This window comes from Oxyura jamaicensis, chromosome 1 (genome assembly GCF_011077185.1).
Source record: "Oxyura jamaicensis isolate SHBP4307 breed ruddy duck chromosome 1, BPBGC_Ojam_1.0, whole genome shotgun sequence".
Classification (NCBI taxonomy): domain Eukaryota; kingdom Metazoa; phylum Chordata; class Aves; order Anseriformes; family Anatidae; genus Oxyura; species Oxyura jamaicensis.
Window position 1 is genome coordinate 109,247,273 of NC_048893.1, and position 19,392 is coordinate 109,266,664.

The 19,392-nt window shown below is 45.2% G+C and overlaps 1 protein-coding gene across 1 annotated transcript in view; it reads left to right on the forward strand.

The window, feature by feature from the left end:
• Window positions 1-2,376: 2,376 nt before the first annotated feature.
• Window positions 2,377-19,392, forward strand: part of KCNE2 (potassium voltage-gated channel subfamily E regulatory subunit 2) — a 107,442-nt gene continuing 90,426 nt past the window's right edge. Inside the window, exons 1-2 of the mRNA XM_035315708.1 lie at window positions 2,377-2,658; window positions 6,778-6,908. The gene's annotated coding sequence lies outside the window, so the exon portion shown is untranslated. The remainder of the gene's footprint in view (window positions 2,659-6,777; window positions 6,909-19,392) is intronic.

Here is a 19,392-nt window from a genome sequence, read left to right on the forward strand (position 1 = left end):
TGTATCCCATTTTGTTTGACAGATGTCCACTGAGATGGGAAAGACCTTTCCCCTGCCCCTTAGGCTGGCTGGGGACTTCAGCAAGCCTCCTCCTCTCAGGGAATCCTGATGTTGTTATTCTTCAGCACTAACATCAGGTGGTTTTATTTCAGTTCTCTGTTGAGAATTTCAGGAGTTTTTCCACGCACTCAAACGATGTGTTGACACTTTCATCGTTTGCCGTTATATTTTTAATGTGTGTATCCTTGAGAGCTAATATGGAGATCATATCTTAACAACCTACCAAAATAATTCCTTTGAAGTTGCACCTGGTATTTCTGAGTCATCATAGTAATGAAGGATTAAGTTGGGAAAGAGCTGGAATGTACATCTCATTAGATTAATACAAATGTTTTTGTATAGTGTGAAGGAGGCAATGGAGGGAAATGCTTTTGAGTGCACACAGGTAACCAACATTGGAATCTGACTTAGAATCATGGAATCATCTAGCTTGGAAAAGACCTTCAGGATCCAAACATCAACCTGACCTACTGAGTCCCATTGCTAAAACATGTCCCGTAGTGCCAGGTCCACACATCTCTTAAATACCTCCAGGGGTGGGGACTCCACCACTGCTCTGGGCAGCCTGCTCCAATGCTTGATCACCCTCTCTGGAAAGAAATCTTTCCCGATATACAATCTAAACCTCCCCTGGCACAATTTGATGACATTTCCTTTTGTCCTACCACTTGTTACCTACGAAGAGAGACTGACACTACCCTGGCTGCAACCTTTTTTCAGGTAGCTGTAGAGGGCAATAAGGTTTCCCCTCAGCCTCCACTTCTCCAGACTAAACAACCCCAATTCCCTTGGTTGCTCCTCATAAGTCTTATTTGCCAGTGCCTTCACCAGCTTCATTGCTATTTTCTGCACACGCTCAAGCACCTCAGTATCCTTCCTGTAGTGAGGGCCCCAAAAATGGGTGCGGTCTCAAGGTGCAGTCTCACTGGTGCTGCATACAATGGGATGATCACTCCTCCCTGGTCCTGCTGGCCACAGTATTTCTGAGACGGGCCAGGATGCCCTTGGCCTTCTTGGCCACCTGGGCACATTGCTGGCTCATATCAGCTGGTTGTTGTCCAGCACCTTCAGGTCCTTTTCTGCCAGGTAACTTCCCAGGCACTCTTTTCCAACCCTTGTTGAATGTCGTGCAACTGGACTTGGCCCATGGATCTAGCCTTTCCAGATCCCTCTGCAAAGCCTTCCTACCCTCAAGCAGTCCTACATAGCTTGGTAATGTCTGCAAACTTACTGAGGGTGTGCTCGATCCCCTCATCCAGATAACTGATAAAAATGTTTAACAAAACTGGCCCCAATACTGAGCCCTGGGGAACACTACTGATAACTGGCCACCGACTGGACTGAGTTCCATTCCCTGTGATTCCCTGAGCCTGGCCAACCAGCCTGTACACCTGTCCAGCCATACACCTGTCCTAAACCATAAGAAGCCAGTTTCTCCGGAATACTGTAGGTAATGGTGTTATATATTTCACTAAACTTCAAGTAAACAACAGCCACAGCCTTTTCTTCATCTACTATGTGAAGATGTAGAAGGAGATCAGTTTGGTCAGGTGGGGCTTGCCTTTCATAAACCTGAGCTGGCTGCATCCGATCACTCAATTGTCCTGTACGTGCTGTGGGTCTTGCTGGGTCAAGGATTTTGCTTTCTCATGTCATTAGTGTACTCCACAAGCATCTTTGGCTGCTTCATTTCCACTTTTTTGGCTTTGTATGGGAGCAGGGCTTTGCCCAGTAAAACCTGCCTTTTCCAGCTCATCCCTGACTTCGTGCATGGCCACCTCTTTGGAGATAGGCCACTCCAGCAACAAATGAGACACTGCTTTGTTGAAGCCATTAGTTATTTCTATATTAGTAAAATAAGGACTACAAAAATAAGGGGCCTGGGCCCAGGCACTGCAACTTGATTGAACCTACTCTTTAATTGTGAAGTTAATAATAGTTCATAGGGTGGTGGTGGCAGGGGGCAGCCAGTGCTCACCTAAACATTAGCAGCACATGGTGTTAACTTCCTGTTGGGGATAGTCCTTGCACTGAGGCAGCTTGAATGCATTCACCCTGATTTGTTGTTTAATAGCACAGATGTGGCCAGTCTGTGCCAGTTGACCTCAGGGTCGATGCGTGAGCCTTGCCACCATGCAGTTTGCTTGTACAGGTGTAGCCAGAGATGCAGTGTCCGTTTCCATAGGTGAGGTCATGATACTGAGCCCGTCAGTTACTGCAATGATCAGGTTTTTCAGGCTCTTTTGATGACTGTCTCCTCCATCACAACAGGGTCGTCTACCACTCCCTTCAACCAGCCTGCTCCCCTGGCAGTGTGGAAGACTAGGGCTGCTGGTTACTTCTGTGTAAGATCTCTTTTGGCCCCAGGGAACCAGGAATGTGCATATAACTTGTTAGCTCTGAAACACTTATCTCCCCAGCAATATATATGGAGCTTTACGCAGGCTGGCCAGTTACCTGCAGGGCTGCAGGGATACTGCCCTGTCCTAGATTGTGCTTCTGCTCTCACTGAAATCATCAGTGACTTCAGCAGTTCAGGGCTGGACCACAAGCTGTAGCATTTCTGGGATCCTTTAAGATGAAAGGCACTCCACATGGGTAAGTTATCATTATTTGTTATTATCCTCTCACTGATCCACTTTGGAAGACAGATGTGCATTCTTTCCCCCCCTGAGAACTGATGAAACATGAAAATCAGTTCTTAGATAAGAAACCCCCACAAAGTCAACACAATACATTGTGAGCTATTTGGTTTCTAATCTCTGAAAATGAGCCAGGTCAAACAGACACAGCTTCTCTGATAAATTGTTATTCTTAGAGATTTCGTCCTTCCATGGAAAAGTACTGAGCTGGCTCTCTGATCTCCTCTTACACTGTCATCAGCATACAGCAGCGGGCCAGTGGAAAGTTGGAGAAAACCAGCTGCATGTAGAGTGTTAAGGGCATTATTTTTAGATGCTTCGTTTCTTTCTGACTACACACACTTCCCCGTGGAAAACAAGGCTGTCTATGCTAGTGACTTATTGGCAGCTGCTGCATTATGCACGGTGAAGCTGCTCTTTAGAAATGGGATGCTAAACCAAACAAATGGGAGAAAACCAGATCTATAAATTTGTGTAGTGCACAACATGAGAGGTGCGGAAGATTTGGGAGCAAATGCACAGGAGTCTTTGGAAAGCATGCAAACCCTTCCTTCAGCGGAGATATGAGTTTGAGGGGGTAACTCCAGTTCAATCTCCCTTTTCCCCTGACTGGGGAATTTCCTTTCTTATTTCCACTAGCTGTTGTGACATTTGACAAGTATCAAAGCTGAATGCTGACTTTCCTCAGAAATACTGATCTGCTGTCACCACAGGGCTGCTAAAGAGAGGAATCCCCACTCCAGCTCTGCTGAAAACTGTGTTAATACCTGAATGCATGAGGACTCTGTTGCAGTTTGAAACACGTGCACACGTGGATTGCTCCACTGCCTCCTGCTGCCAGCCTGCCCGTTATCTCCAAAGGGTGACTTGCTGCTTAAGCTGCATGCAGTTAGGTATGCTATCTGCCAGCACGCTGAAAAGCTCAGTCTTTCCTTTTCTTCTGGCTGTACGCAACCTCACCTGGGTGTGAGAAGGAGGCATCTCTGGGAGTGCAGCAAAACTTGCACCTCCGAGTGTCAGGTCACCCTCTGTATCCCGGGGGCAACACCTCATGAAGAAAGGACAAGTGTGAAATCTGTGGGAGGAGGACAGCAGCAGGAATCTCTCCCCCACTCAGAATCTCTATCTTAAACACTCACACCAGTCACACCAGTCATAAACCTTTCCTCTTTCAGATTTCTTAAGGGAAATGGGAAAGAAGAGTGTAGCGGGGACTCCACAGGCACGTAGCTGTGGTGGCTCCAGGTTTGTGGGGCATCGTGTAGATTCTGGACGGGAGTGAAAGAGGCTCTAGTTGAATTTTCACTTGTGCAAGTGTTTCACATTTGGGATGCAGCTGGATACAGCTTAGATAGCTCGTCAGAGGCCTATTGTTAATTATAGTGCCTGGGAAAAATTGGGTGTAAGGCAATGTGTTCTCTTTGCCCTAGAAGCTGTTACTGTCCTCAAGAAAAACGTTACTTTTCTGCCTGACTTTAAAGAAAACCAACAGTGTGTTAACCCTCTCTGTTTTTCAAGACAGTCCATCCTCCTAGCTTTTGGGGCACTTCAGCTACTTCTAAATTGTGTGCATTGGCAGCATGCCTTACCTCTGAGTGTGCATCTTTGTGAGCATCCTGACAGCCACTGGGGGTGAAACCTGGACATGCTCCAACCTTGCTGGCTACCCCAGGAGGCAGTTTGGATGCCAGGCAAACTAGGGAAGAACCTAATGGTGCCAGAGCAGGATGATGCCTGCTACTGAAAAATGAATTATTCTCTCTCGTGGCATCTTGTGTATATGCACATGTACTGTACAGGTAGGTCTCCTAGCAAAGTTTAGACGTACCAATTTTTTTTTTTTTTTTTACTTTGCCAGTCTTGAACCATTTTAGTAGGTATTTCCTGGGACAAGTATCCACTTCAGACTGATGTATTTGGGAAAGATTTGCCTAGATTAGCTCAGTCATTTCCAGGAATAAAGATAGAGAAAATTGTTGTTTTGTCCACACTGCATTAAAAAAAAAAAAAAATCTTCCAGAGTTTTTGCTGAGATTCTTTGGTGTTTCCATGCTTGCAATTTCGCAATGGGATGCCACAGTGTCAGGGGCATGCCTTTTGCTCTTTTTTCCAAGATAAATTGCCTTTATTTGGCCTGCTTAGCAGCTCTTGAGATTTGACGGTCACATGTAGTCAGTAGATGGATTTAGAAAACTCGGCACTCAGGCATGCTTCAGACCAAGACCTCGGAAGCTGAGCAGAACTTTATAGGTAGCTGCCTGGGAATGCTGTAGTGCTAGGCACAGAAACTGAGACAGCAAGGCTGTTCTGTGGGCTCTTAGTGCTCCAGAAAGCATGCCAAAGAGCAAGACGGGGGAAGTTTTCTGAATTATTACAAGGGGTATTAATACATGCTGGGGGGTGGTGGGGAGCTGAAAAGGAAGAGACACAGACTGGATCGGTAGAGCTCAGCAAGCAGTGGAGATCTGTTTTCACAAACTATGTACAGACTGCATTTGGCTATGACAGTCAGCCTCAGCATGGGAGACGGTGAGGATTAGAGATAAAGCAGCAACTTCAGCTTAATCCCTGTTGCTTTGTGTGAGCATTGCTGAGCACTTATATTTACATGGGCTGCTTGAGCATGCTGATCTCCAGATCTCAGCCTCCGATTGCACACGAGTTGTGCATAGACCAAGGCTAGTGCTGGCTGCAGCTTTGCTTGGAGAGTTGCTGAGATGAGGAGGTTCATTGCCAGTGTTGCAGAGGGTAGGAGGCAAAGGAAAAACAGCCTGGGTCTCAGCAGATGAACGCTGGCTTGGCAATACAAGTTCTCTCCCTGCCTCCTGGGGGAAGTGGCCAAGATTCACAAAGTGATGTAGTTTTTGGATGGGGAAAAGTAACACTGGATGAGTTTTATGCTACCAGGGGTGAAAGCGACTGGCCTTGGTGGCAGAAGCCAGCAGCACCATCCCCTTGTTCCCTCTTCACAGTGTGTCCAAGAGGCCCGAGCTGTGCCCAGCTCCCTTCCCCAGCCTGCAGCAGGTGGGATAGACGGACAGACAGAGCCAGTGTGCAGAGTGCCCTCCTGACTGGGAGGGCAGTCATGGCATACAGTACAGGCTTGGCCAAAACATGCATAAACACAAATATTTCTAGTGCTTTTTGCCTGCCTGTTTCATTCTTGTAGAGGCATCCCTTCATTCCTCTTGACTTTCTCATCTGAGCATGGGTCTGCAATGGAAGTCTTGATGCACACGGAAACATCGCCCACTTTTTGTCCCTCAGTGACAAAACCATGGCCTTGAACTTATTCCCAAACCAGCCAAAAGCATCCTTCCTCTACAGTGCTGACCAAATAAGCCTTGTGAACATCATCTCGAGTTTGTAGAGGACAAAAAAAAAAAACACACATACAAATCTCTGGGGAAAAAGTAAAAAGCGTCTTATTTATGTAAATGTCGTATCCATGCCCTAGTATCCTAGATAGCAGTGTTTTGACCAACTACTAACTGGAATGGTTCTAGTTCTCTCCACCTCCAAAAAGGACTCAAAAATGTAAAGAAAATCAGTCAACTTACTGAAGTTGAGGCATAGAGGAGATTGGTTTTGTTTTTGATCTTATAGTGGCCAATGAGATTAAGCCTGAGCAACGTTTTTGCGGTTCTATCTCTGTGGTAAACACTAGAATCAGCTCTTGCTGATAGGATACCTGGAAGCCACTTTGTTGTTGAAGTGCTTCAGAGCCTTCGTTTCATTATTTACGGCTTTGCAAGTGGAACGTGGGCAGCTGCGAAGCTGAGAAAGATCAGGGAGGCCTGCATGCCTCAAGGTTATTCTGATTTGTTTAGTACCCTGGTTTGTACACGCCGGGGACTGATAGCATTTCCCTTCCCTTTTTGGTTATTTTCTGTTCCTTCATCAAATCTCAGGAGCCTCTACCATTGTGTCCTAAGGGCAGCCTCCTGCCAAGAGTCTGTTTATTGTGCATGTGTCATTATTTACAGGCCTAATGTCTGCCTAATGTGTCTCAGGCCTGATTTATACTTCCAACTAATGTAAATTTACACCCCAGTCTTTAATCCTCTCCTGCCAGGCTCACACACTTGATTGCCTAGCCACGGAACAGATCCTTTCCTATTCGATTGCAATGTCAGACTCTCCAGATTCAGAGCTCTGCCCTGTTCAACACTTTCTAACTGCAGAGGCAGAGAGCTGGCTGGATAGGTAGGTGCTAAATGGCTTGATGTCATGATCTGGTAACTTGTTTTGTTTATAATTCTGGGTTTGTGCAACAGTGTGTTGAGTACAAGCTCTCATATGACGTCTCTACTAATCAACAGAGGCAGCAATGTGATTTAGCACACTTTGAGGAGCAATAGAGGGCATTGTACATGTGAAAAAGTGATGGGCTGTGTCTTCACAGGAGATAATAAAACCTGGGAGATGCATCTAAATGATTCTTCTTTTACTGAGGCTGGCAGCTTTGCCTGTACAGTCCAGACAGAGCTACCATCACAGTATTTATGTCCCGTTTCTCAAGGTGAACTGGAAAGAACAGGCAATAATAATGCTTCTTTACTGTGAACTGCCTCTGCAGATCCTCACTCTTGGGAACATGCCTCAGCACAGTCTATAGAATATCTCTGGCACAACACCGGGGATCGGTTCATGCATATTTATCAAGCACTTAGATATCTTCCAAGCAAAGGCGCGAGGCATGCATTGCATTATTTTTAAAATCTGGTGAATGCACTGCTCCTTGCACTGCTAGGCTGGGCTTTAAGACTCCACTGGCTCAAAGCAGGCAGTAACAGGCAGCGCTCAGAGGCTTTGGAAATGACTGAGGCAGAGCAGAGCAGAGCCATGGCCATGCACACACATAAATGTCCACATGGATCATCCATCAGCAGCGTACTCCCAGGGTTGCTCAACTCTGCTCTTTGGGGATTGTCACCTGAAATGAAGTCTCTGGCTATTTCTCTTCCTTCCTTCCTTTGCATAATTTGGAAAATGCTGTCTCAGCCACTGGGAAAGTGCTAGTAATGGATGGCTTCCTCTGAACATGTATTTTGGGCAATGGCACCATTCCTAAAGCCAGGTGTGGTAGCAGAGATGGGCCCTTGTTTTTTTTTTTTTTTTTTTTTTTTTTTTTTTGACTGTTATGCTATGAGGGGTGCCTCTGCCTGGTTAAAAACCACCTTGAAGCTGGTCCCACCTCCGGCTATGTGATAACCCAGATGTTCTGCCTGCTCTGCACTCCGTGTTGAAATACCAAGTGGTTCTGTGGGCCTTCCTCGATGCTGAGGGCTCTCACCTACTCCTGTGCTACTGAGCCCTTCTGGCCCAGGAACAGCTTACACACAGCAGGGCAGCTTCAGCAACAAGAGGGCTGTTGCCCAACATGAATCTGAGCTATCTCTGTCAAGACTCCCCTTTTTCTGAACCTGCTGAGATGTTCCACCCTAGGGGAGCCCCCACACCCATGTGGCCACTGGTGAGCCACTGAAGAAGGGCTGATCGGACTGGAAAACTAACCTGGAGATGGGATCATAGGCAGGTCTGAGCTCAGGAAGCTCCCTGAGCTCTCTGCTTGGTTGTTAGTGCTGACAGAAGAGGTGAGAAATCGAGACTCTGTAGGGAAAAGAGAAGACTTGGGCAGCTTGGATTTAGATTGTGTTGCTTAATTTCTCCTTTTGAATTTGCAGTGGGACATAAGGCCAGGTTTCAGTCTAATAGTTCAAGTGGTGTGCTTTTGCTTTTCCCTCACTAAAGCTAAACATCAGTGTCTAAACTGAGCAAAGTGGTGCTTGGTGGCCTAACCTGGAGTAAAATGGAAAAGGAAATATTTATAACCAAGCATTGTAACTGATGTGACACTGAACTGCTGATTTTTGCAAAGAGCTCACTACGCCTTGTGGGGCAGGGCTTTTTTTGAAATATGGCTTATAGTGTAACTGCTTAGAAAGAAAGTCTGTATATGTGCATGTGAGTATACATATGCACATGTGTATTTATATAGATGTATATGAAATATATATATATATACACTCATAAACTTTTTAAAAAGGGGGTCAGCTAGTAGAGTTGTAAATTGCCTGCTTAGCTATGTTTACCTTTTATTTATAGTGGTACTGTTACATGTACTTGCTGGTTTTAGTGACGATAGGAGAAAAAATAAAGCCACAGTTGCTTAGAAAATAATTTCCAAGCCTTGGGGGACACATGTTGGTGGCATGTTGCTCAGTGTAACTTGCTGAGGTACCACAGGCCTGACAAGTCCCCTTCTTTGCTGCTGAGAGCACCTCTGCAACCGCCAAGATTTGCCTGGTTTTAGGCAGCTGAAGGGAGAGCTAAAACCCGAGCTGCTCACTTGCGTTTTGCCATTGACAAAATTTGTTTGGTCTGTTGGTCTCTGAGTTTAGTGTTGATGCTTGCTGCTGTTTTTCTGTCGCCGTCTTTATTCTGTTTTAGGAGAGAATTTTGCAGAATGTTTATGTCCTGGAGGATGAGATTTCGTTTTGAAGTCAATTAGGAGCAAAGGGCTACTTCAGCACTGTCCTCAATAAACTCTTGTTCGGCTAGCAGAAAGCTCTGCTTGCTCTGAGCCAAAGGGCTGACGTAGGAGTTGTGTCAGTGGAGGACTGACAAGGCACAGCAGGAGCCAAAGAGGGGAACATTCAGTTAGGGCAGCACTGGGGAAGGTTTAGAGCAGGGTGCGTGTTTGGCGCAGGGGACAAGCTGAAAACCTGGTAGGCCTTTTCTCTGCCTCAGGGTGGAGCAAAGTTCTCTCTCCTTTTCAGATCTTCCAAAGAAAAAGGGCTGAGGAGGAAGGGCTGGTCAGCTCAGCCCGGACCCCAGTCAACATCTCCTCACTGCACTGCTCTGTGTGAAGGACGCAGGTCAGCCTGGGTGACTTCTGGCATTGCAGCAGCTACAGCAGGCCCCTCTCTGAGAGCAGAAACGCACTTGGGGAAACTGGTGCTTCATGCCCTAACCTGCAGGAAAATGGAAAAGGGAATATTTATAACCAAGCATTGTAACTGATGTGACACCAAACTGCTGATTTTTGCAAAGATCTCACTATGCCTTGTGGGGCAGGGCTTATTTTCATATTCCTTTTACACTAGCAGAAACCAGCAACCAAAACAACCATGCATCATCACTTACTTCATTTCCCACAGCACTCCTCCCTCAGAGACACTGGCACGAGGGTTTTCAAGGCTATAGAGAGAAGTGGATTGGCTACTGGTCCAACTAAGTCTCCCTCTCCAAAAGGAAAGATAAATGTTCTCATTTGATTCTCCATGACATTGCAAGCACATGGGATAATGGGAAGAAGTGAGCAGCATGGGATAAGAATAAGCAGCTGGGGGCTAAGGGCAAAGCCCCTTTTTTGGGGGTCCATTTTGGCTGCTGCTGATGGTAAAACAATGCCCAAGCCCAACCTAGTTCCATCATTTCTTTTGAAACCTGAATAAAACCTCTTAGAAGTGTGTTCTATCTCAGCCAGGTGGACCAATTTGGGGAAAATCACTGTGTTTCTGTGGTAACCAGTGACAAGCCTCATGCTGCTTTTCAAAAGGTGCCTTTCCCAGCGGATTCATGCATGATTCACGAGCAGCCACCCAGCAGCTGACTGGTGACGGTTTCCACCTCATCCTGTGGAAGAGTAAGTAAGAGATCACTGCTTCCCATAACGGGTAGAGGAAGCCACCCTGGTTTGAAATGTTTAAAATGACCCAAGGTAGAATGCTTGAGAATTTACCATCTTCTGCCAAGCAGAGTGTAACTGAATTTATCAGTCCATTTTTGTCTGGTAGTCTGAAGAATGATTTCTGATATATTAATTTGTAGATAATTGAAAATATTAATCTAGTCTGATATTTGCCTTTTTCTTTTATTTGGATTACATTTTTAGGAACAGAGGTGGATATTGCTTACAAATACAAAATACAAAAACAAATATAAAAGAAAGTTGAGCCAACTAAAAAACAAACCAAACTGTAATCTTCTGCAAACTAAAAGTTTTTGAATAATGCTTTTATGCTCAATAACAATAAACTAGGAAGATTTTAAGAGGTTGGGGAATCAACATTTTCTATGCTTTCTTATTCTTTTCAATAAAGTCAGTTGTAAAAAAAATGCTTGGGTAATGAATGGTAAGTTATTCATTACTTTTTTGAAGAAGAAATAACAATGTGCCTTCTGTGAATATTAAGTAAAAGTAACCTTAGGGGGATGGGTTGGGCAGTGTGAGTCATACATAGGTTTTGAATTATTGATGTTCTACAATGTCAGCCTTTAAAAGCTCGCACTGTATATCTTAGTTCCTTTGAGGCAGGTGGAATAAGTTTCTGCAGATCCATATATGTTTCCACAATAAGGTACTATGGCAGCACATGAAGGAATTTAGAGTTGTGCTGATTTTTGAACTACCTCTCTGCAGAGCGCAGCCTCTCTTGCAACACAGCGTGTAACTGTGCTTTCCCCAGGGGCTGTGCAGGCACACTTTGTGTGCTCCAGCCCAGTACATTTCCATGAGCTACTTCCCATGCGCCTATTTTGAATACTCTGTGATTGCTTTAGGAGTGCGGTTTCATTAACTGCTTCTGAGAGCTGAGTTTTTGATGAAGGTAATTTTGATGGTTAACAAGTCTCTGCCCTATCACTTTATTGGTATCTTCAATCTAAGAAACCAGAAAATGTGAAGATTGGGCCGTAAAGCACTCAGAAGTTATGAAGAAGAATTGAATTGCTTGTGTGTTGTCCATTCCAGCTGCTTGCATGTATGCAAGTGCAATATGGTTTCCAATTACATGCTCACGTGCTCTATTTTCTGTGACATGATGTACCCTTTCAGTGTGCTGGCCGGATGGTCCTCATTGACTGGGTCGCAATTCATTATTACTGGTTCATTCTCAGCATTCAGCGTGTGGCCCCAGGCCTTATTTACTGCAAACCATCTAAATCCTGCAGAGACTCCACTCTAATTGATTTCCTCAGCTCCACTTTGATTTAATTTATGCCACTCTACAGCATGCAAGCACTAGAGATAAAATTCACCCTCCTGCAACGAGTGGAAAAAGCTGACGTTCTCTTGATGGCTCCCCTGCAATCTCCCTAAAGAGAGGTTGAGGGGATGTCCAGTGGTCAACAGTCCTCGGACTACAGAGGACCTTCATCCCTGTGTTTTATGGGTGGCAGCAGTGGGCAGGCACTACAAGGCTTTGACCATCATTAGCACAATCAGTGGGACTGCCTGAAGCGTGCAGATGGCAGAGGTCCTGGTGGGTGTTTTGGCCCTGCGGATGGTGTTCAGAGGGACCCCTTCCACTGCATGTTAAGTCCTTCAGAAGAGGCACTGCTGGGCATGAGCTGAAGGGCACACAGGCATGGAAAGGGCACAGGGGAAAGCAGAGGGACTGTCACCCTACCGTGCATGTGTGTGGCAATGTATACACAAAGGCTGTCTGATAGGTGTGGTATCATTTAATCCTAACTGCTTTAGTGGGCCTACATTCAGGATTTAGCATAAGGTGATATAGGAAGTAACATATAATTACTATTAGAGACAGATTGGGGTGAGAATAAGAGTAGTAATTTAGCATCGATGAATAGCTGTTGCAGGCAGCGTGTGTCAGCGTAGAATTAGACATGCAAAACAGAGGTTAGCTATCGGGAAATATTGGAGGTGCAGAGAGGAGACAGGCGAACTGGGCCAAAATGGCAGAAGACTTTTCTGCTAGTCAAGCAGCCAATAAACATATTTTTTACCTTGCTTATATTAGAACAAGATCATACAATCATATCCAGGCTGCAGCCACCCACCCCATCCGTTCAGAGGTCTGGGGCCAGGAGGCAGCATGACCTCTTCCCCATCTCATTCCTCTCATCCCCAGTTTTGCCCAGAGGTCTGGGATCAGCCTGTAGGGTTACAGGGAGAGAGACACAGCCTTGGTGTGAGTGGTCCTCCTTCTCCTCCATGCTAGGTCCGTGCGAGCTGTGGTGGTGCAGAGAGAGGTAGAGGTGCGCACATCTGCATGCCCCACTGAGGTTCGGCTGCATCCAGCAAGGCAGCTCCGGGCTTCCTTTGTGCCTGTCCCGAGCAGTAAATGAGGTGCCAGATTGCTGTGTCTTGTGTGCAGGAGCTCAGCAGGCAGAGGAGCTCTTCCCACCTCCTGTCCTCCTCAGAGTGGGGTCTTCCAAGGAAGGCTGCTGCTCAACGCGCCACAGGAGATGACCTGAGAGGAGCCTGTGGTCAGTACTCCCTGCCTGTTAGCAGGGTGGAGGCAGCCCCTAATAGTCTGAACACTCAAGTACACTGATAGTCTGCTTAAAATAGGGCGGCGGGGAGCTTTACGACAATCCTGCAGTCTCTTGGGAAACTCTGATGAAGCAAATGGTTCAATGCAAATAAAACCAGACAGGTCAGGAAGAAGCTTTTCAAGCATAAAATACCAGGCCCAGAAATATCAACTGAAAAATGTGCAAACTTTTTTTTTTTTTTTTTTAATGTGAAGTCTATACGAAGTTAGCCCTGCTGGTAGTAACCATTTCCTCAGCCCCCACACAGCACTCTGTCTTCATTTGCTGCTATGTTTTGTTTAGAATCAGAGCTTTCACAGGCTGCAATCTATCTGCTTTATGTGTTTATAAAGCTCCATATATGTCTTGGGAGTTGTTTGAACAGTAATATTAAGTAAATAGAAGGTAGTTTGGGCTGAAATGTTGTAAAATATATACTTCAGAGTCCTGTAAGGTTCTTGATTAAGTATATATTTGATTTGGGACTGCACCTGTGTGTGAAATCAGATGACAGAGGTCCAGGTGAGCTCTCAAACTGGAAGCCAGATGTGTTGTGAAGCTGTTTTCATTCTTATAAAGCCCCTGGTGCAGTGTGAAGGGCTAGTCTTTCCCAGACTTCTGTGGTACAAGCCTGGAGTTTTCAATAAAAGTAGAGAAATGAAAGTATAGATCAGTGTCTGCTTTCTTTTTTGCTGAGATAAGTGACAGTTGTTGATAAACTGGGTCATCTGAAGAGTGTCTGGAGGTGGGAATGATGTTACTGAACTTTAGAAGTCTGGGGGTAGGTGTCTACATCAGAGCTGCTCCCCTGAGGACGTTATTGCCCTAATTTCGGTAGCTGCTTGAGGGTGGGATGAATCACGCCCAGCAAAGCACCTCAGCTGGCTGACTACAAAGGAAGACAAGCTCAGCAGCTGGCAACTGCATTGGGGGAAGCCTGTATCTGGGGTAGATGAATCCTGAATCAGAGGTTTTTATGCACAACAACAAGCTGATTGATATCGTGAAGGAAAATTTTGTTTCCTTTTGCCTTTCGCAACAGGATGGAGGTGATGGGATCTCTGGGAAATCTAGCATATTGTTTTTTCCTAGGATGCTTTTGCTTTTCTGGAGTTGGTCCTGGAAACGGTACTAAGTAGAACTGTGCAAGGTAGACCTTATTTTTCCAGGCTTGTATTTGGGAGTATCATAAAAGCTGTCAGAGGGCTTACCTTCATGGGCAGGTACAGGCTAACTTCTACCCAGAAGTCAAATAGCTGCACTAGCACACCAAGAAGCCATCCTGGAGAGCAGAGAAGACCCGTGCTCTGTCTGTACATGTCCATACAGGCATGATCCGAAGAGGTTGTCTAAGAAGGACAGCAAAAACCTACTGCTAGAATTGAGAAAGGTCTGGATCCAGCTTCTCTAAGGTACATACAAAAGGTTACACACAGTGAAATACCGGGCAACCAGAAGCGCCCTTGATGTAGCCTGAGCAGCTACATTACAGGAAATATTTTAGTGATGAGGGAGTAAGAGTAGTTAGGGATGGAAGGGCTGTGGAAATAGCAGAGAAGCAATATTGAGAAGCTGTCATGATTCATAATAGCTGGGCATTACAGGGTAGCCAGAGTCAGAGCACTCCAAGCAGGTACAAAGCCAGCACCAAGCCCTCAGTCTCTCTGTCTCACTGTTGTTCATAAAAGCAAGCGAGGAGCTGAGGCACATGAGGCACTCTGGGACACTTCTGGCAGCGTGTCCATGGCACAAAATCGCTGTTGTGTGATCTAGCTAGCAGCAGCGACCGTTCACAGCCTGCCCACACAACCATGCCTTCAGCTGCTACGTGACCTGGCAGTGCCGAGCGTTCACATGACTGAGGGCTGAACTATGGCCTCAGAAGATGCAAACAGAATATAGCATGTGATATCGAGCTGTTTATAGCAAGGTGTTACTAGTTGCCTTGAAGCAAAATCTTTGCTCTGTAGTAAGCTCCTTGCACAGTGAAAGGGGAGGAAAAAAATAGATGAGGCCTAGTCAGAAGGTAAGAAATGTGGGCTGAGACGTTCTCTAATTGCAAAATTACAATACAATCACAGGCAGCCTCTGTACACGTGAGAAAAAGAAAGCCAACAGACAGAAATGGTTATGCGTGTCATCATGAGAAAAAGCAGAACTGACAGAAGGGGGAGACTTAGTAACTGTGAGCAAGAAAATATTCTGTCATTTGTTTCTACTTTTTTTTTTTTTTTTTTTTTTTTTTTCTGGGAAATGGGACTTTGTGGGCATACTTTGTAAACAGGATCTCACCAAAGAATCTCTCTGATGCTGTCATTAATTTTTTCCTCCTTCCATAAACAAGCCTAATAGAAATTAGCTCTAATAGCGTGGTAGAATGTGCCCTCAGGAAAAAAAAAAAGAAAAAAAAGAAAAAAAGAAAAAAAAAAAAGACAAGTTGCTTGAAGAGAAAAATCTTGGAAATATGATTTGTGGCACAGTTTTTATTTAGATCCGGATGTAGGATAAGATATATCCACATTTGGCTCAAACTCTTGACATGAGATTTAGAAGAGAAAAAAAAGGGGCCCCATCTGAAGTGAGGACCTGAGAAAACTTAGGTTCCAGGCATATCCACATGAGGCTGTCCAAGATAAATTAACAGCAGGCCAATTTGTAGATGTTCAGCTGGACTTCTTTCTACAGACAGAGATGTGAAAGAAGGCTAAGAACACTTCACACAGCTGTGTGATTTGCCAGTGGAAGTGAACCTCCATTTGTACCAGCCCACCAGGAGAGCAAGCAGACAAAAAGGTAGAATTCAATTGCTAGGAACCCTATTAGTCAAGATTTGCTTCTGGTAGGCATCAAAGACAAAAGGCAATTATAGGTTGGTCTATGATATTTTTCAACTCTGGCAAATGTTGTATTTGATTTAGAAAACAAGAGGATAACGCTGAAATTTGTGAAGGCTGTTCAGCTAATTGCTGCTGTGGTGATCAAGAAAAATTGGCTAGCAAAGGGTTGCCATCTCTTTAAAGCTGTCCAGGAGAGAGACTCACAGGAGCCTAGGGAAAGGTCCTTGGAACCAAGCTGCTGAAGTTCAGCTCTTGTGTCCAAAGGTGGCTTTGGGTCTGGGAACTGGGCAAGAACAGAGGACATTTGTCTACTGAACAGGCAGTAAGGCTATGAAATGCCCAGCTGTGACAGACAGCAGTTACATATAGTTATTTCTTAGAGCTGTTAGCAGTCAAGAGAGCACTGTTCTTCAGGGCCTTGAGTTCCTGCCTGCATCTTAGACTGTGGGAGACAACAGAGCCAGTGAGAAAGAGAGGGAAGGGTGTTTAAAGTTCCCTGATAAAGCTTCAGGCTGGAAGAGCTTTTTATTAATCCGATATTCGCTGTGAGTGCTGCTTATTGGCACACAGATGAAACACCTAAGATTTGGCGGGGCGGGGGGAATCCTGAAAGCTCTGCTTTCTCCCAGGGTATGCAGTTCATTTCTGCACATAATTGAAAATTGGCCATGACATCTGCTGTATCTGTCAGACGCTAGCACAGACACTGACAATTAGCAAACTTTCTCATGCAGTAGCTGAACACGCTGGTCGTTACCACAGCTGAGATTAGAACCAGGAACCACATGCTTCAGAGAAGCAACTCCACCACTGTGTGATGTATGAACCAAGAGGAGGCTTCCTTCTAACCTTGCCAGTGCTCAGCTCGCCGTAGACGAACTTCGGCTATTTTCTCACATTCAGAAATCCCCATGTTCTTGTAGGAAGTGGGAGGTCTAGACAAATGAAAGATTTGAGGCACTCCTATTTGGGGAGCACCCGAGGGAAGGACTGTTTGAGTAATTTGTTTGTATAGTGCCTAAAATAAAGGGGCCCTGATCTGTAGTGTTAAGGGAATAGAAATAATAACAACAGTAGTCCTTCCTTTTTCAGTGGGGGCTCCTTACAGGATGAACGTAGAATGCAGTAGGCTGGATTTGGCCTGCAACGGACTTGTAAAATTGTTTTTCTTTTTATTCTTTTTATTATTATTTTTAAGCTCTGTGTGGATAGACTCTTTCTGACATCTGAATATGACTTATGCTCTATCAGTGTGACAAGTGAGGAGGAATGTGAGAGCTGGCTCTGCCTTTGGGTATAGGCAGATAGGTTTCTGTTGAAGACGGAGGGTTGGACAAATGCATCCAAGTGTGGAATTTGAAGTACCAAAATTACATCCTGTGAGTTCTGAGTACACAGTGACCACACTACAGGTTGTTGATTTCCAGACCTGTTTTATAGCTGGTGGTTTTCTCCGTGTGACAGAGAGGAGAAAGCCCTTCTCCAGGACTCTGACAGCCCTGGCTTTGTACAAATGCTTTATCTTCAGAGGATGCCCACATGTTGTGGGGCATTTACTGAGATGTGAAGGCACTGCCTTGAATAAGAGCTGAGCACTCAGTGTTCCCAGCTCAGCTTGGCTCCCCTCTGGTGGATTTGAGGCACAGAGAAGGAGGGAATTGAGCTGTTTGGATCTTCCTTTTTGTTCAGATATAACTGCATAGAAAAGTAAATGAGTGCTTTCAAACCGAGTCCTCTCACTCCTCAGTAATGAAGATGCTGGTATGTGCATTGCTGTGTTTTCCTCCTTTAGCCTTTTAGCAGTTCATGCTACAGTGGAACTGCTCCCTGCTGAATTTCACCTGAGAGGCAGCTGCTCTTCATGTGGCAGGGTCACCAGGAGCAGAAGCTATCAAAGTGAGCTGGACTTCTGGGGGTTACAAGTTGCTTTTGACATGTTGCTTTGATCACATCCTCTTCATCAAAGTTCTTGGGTAATGGCCTTATAAACACCTTGCCTCAGGGGCTTGTGGAGCCCCGTCTTCATCTTGTATGGAAGGTGGTAGGTGGTACTGTGGGCTAATGCTAAGACAAGCTGCTTAACCAAGATGTTGGAAAGGTCAGTGCTGCCTTCAGCAAGGAAAAGTTGCTTTATCCTCATCCTTGCTGTACCCTGATCCTTGCTGTTTTACCCTGCAGTTTATTGAGTGCTGATTCCACAGAGGACGTCTCTTGCTTTTTTTTCTGATTGTTCTGTCACTGAATTGTGTAATTAATGACTTTAATATGGCAATCATAACGTGAGGCAGTAACAGAGACACTCTGGCAACCAAAACAAGTGAAAACCCCTGTAAGATTAATGCTCTTGTTCTTTCTCTCATGGTAAAATGTCAGTATTTTAGGAGAGAAAATGTTTTCAGCTGTGCACAGAAGGGTTTTTATTTAAGTGACCACAATTTCAGAGTTTCCATTGTGTTCTCATTCTCCCTCTCTCTTTCTTTATGAACATGCTAGTATCATTTATTTAAAATTCTCCCTGTTTTCATTGGAATGTAGTTAATTGACTTGGAAGGAGTATAATCTCTTGAAGAAAAACATGCTTACCATGTAAATAGCTCCCTCTGAAAAGGTTTGCAAAAAAGCAGATTATGTACAAATTCTTAGAATGCTCAGTTGTGCCAAACACTGTTGAATTTGTTTGTATTGGTCAAGTTCTGGCACCAAAATATGACATTTGTATGATTATTCACGTTTATTAACTAACGTATAGCTGTAATAGTCTAATTGCTAATGATCTTAGTATGGCCATGTAAGCTGTTCACAGCAATAGCACAAACCACATGCAATTTGGCTGGTTTCAAGTTTAAGCAGGGAAGTAAAAATTACTGGGTTTCATGCAGAACTGTTTGGCCCATGAACCTTTCATCAAATCTGCAAGAATAACTTATTTGTTTTTGGTTCCCCCCTCCCCTTCTCCCTACACACACCCCTATATTATGGAAAAGCTTAAATGAATGCTGTGTTTTTGTTATGTAACTTCAGGCCAGGGGCTGAAAATCGGCCGTATGGTAGGTTTCCTGGTTGCTGATTGACCCAAACCAACGTCCTTGTGTATATATAGGCACAGCAATGTATCTCACTGTTGTGGGCCATCCGTCGTGAAGTGCTGAGAGAGTCCTCGACTCTGTCCCAGGTGGGACACAGCTGCCTCAGCTTTGGTGTAGATGTTTGCATTCAAAATTTAGCTCCCCTGCTGAGTTGCCACAGAGGCAGCTGAACTCTGTGGTCATCTGCATCTCTGATAAGAAAGCAGTTAAGATGCCATTTGGAGCCGTGTCTGGGGCTCAGCATCAGCAAAGTTAGCCAGACTGGGCAGGAAGGGTGAGGGGCAGCGTGGGTCTGTATGCCTGTGTCGGCAGGGGAGGACAGTGCCATGCCAGCTCCATGCTGGCACCAAGCTGGCGGGACCTGAGCCAGTCCTACGAGGCATTTCTACGTGGTGGATCAGAGCTGTGCTGGCAGTAGGGAGGCCTGCTCTGCCCTTGGATGTGCGAGGAAGGTGCAGTCCCATGATCATTGGTGGCACA